This window comes from Nestor notabilis, unplaced genomic scaffold (genome assembly GCF_000696875.1).
Source record: "Nestor notabilis isolate BGI_N333 unplaced genomic scaffold, ASM69687v1 scaffold26795, whole genome shotgun sequence".
NCBI lineage: Eukaryota > Metazoa > Chordata > Aves > Psittaciformes > Psittacidae > Nestor > Nestor notabilis.
In genome coordinates this window covers 21,004-22,272 of record NW_009928342.1, presented here as the reverse complement: position 1 = coordinate 22,272, position 1,269 = coordinate 21,004, and positions in this window count along the sequence as shown.

Below are 1,269 nucleotides of genomic sequence, written 5' to 3'. Positions count from 1 at the left end.
CTAACCATAAACCTAAGACCAACTTCAAGGTCCATAGTGATGTTTGTATAGTTGGCATTTATTTTCACTTTAAGAAAGGGTACATCATAGTTCTTAAATTTTCATCCCTGATATTTTGCTTTCTTTTAATTTCTAATCTTTAAATTTTCAAGAGAACTGTGAATTAATAAGTGGTACATTAGTATGTGATGTATTCTGAATCACTAAAATTTCTTTTGATCCCTATTACCTGTTGAATTGCTGTGACTGAACATCAATGTATTACCACAGAAATCATACTGACATATAACTTGGTTAATCCAATTAGTAATATAGTTATGTAGTTCAGATACTAATCCCTAGTGAAGTTTAAAATGCTAAAATAGTGTTATTATAAGTCTGGATTTATTTTTTGGGGGGACACACACACATTTTTAGTGTGTGATTTTTTTGTTTTTAATGGTCATTTAATACTACATTTTTGCAATTTATTCTTACAGGGGAAATGCCTACAAAAATTCACAAAATAAACATGCTGCATGTTAATTTGAAGCCAGGCATTGCTGTAGTTACAGTTCTGATATTTAAAAATGTCTGTGCACGGACAATTTGAGTTAGTAACATTCTCACTAACCTAAGTAATCCAGTCCAGAAACTACACATGCAACTGTTTATGACTGATGTTTCTTTGTGGGGTTCACTGTAACTTTGTCTGGCTTTTCTGAGTGGCTTTATGTAGCATGAGGAAGACTGAAGTTAAGCTCATTTCAGTTTATTAAGAAAATAGTCCTAGAAGCTGGGGAAAAAAAACCTACAGAAATTACAGCCTTTGTTTTTCTTTAATGTTTTTTTTTTATTTATTTTAATTTGAAAGATGATAGACAAAACCAGTATGCATTTATTGATATTTGGAAGAGTTCTTTTGTTATGGAACAAAACATTTTGAATACAGTGATGATTAAGAGGTTGCAGTGCTGAATTTGAGGTAGAGGTGCATTTGGGAAGTGCTTTTACAGAAAACAACTACATGATTAGTTTTCTGCTAAAGTTCCAAGTTATATAAATGCATTGCTAAAATTAATACTGTAGTCATATTCAAAAATTGTTATTCCTTGGGTAGTTCTTACTTACAGTCCCTTGGCCCTGCATTAAGTTATGTTTAAAAGAGGATAATATTTTGAATTACTTTTATAAAAAAACCAAACCAACCAAACAAAACCAAAACACAAAAAAACCCCAAACCAAGCAGCCACACAACAATCCCCCCCAAAAAAACCCAAACCACATAAT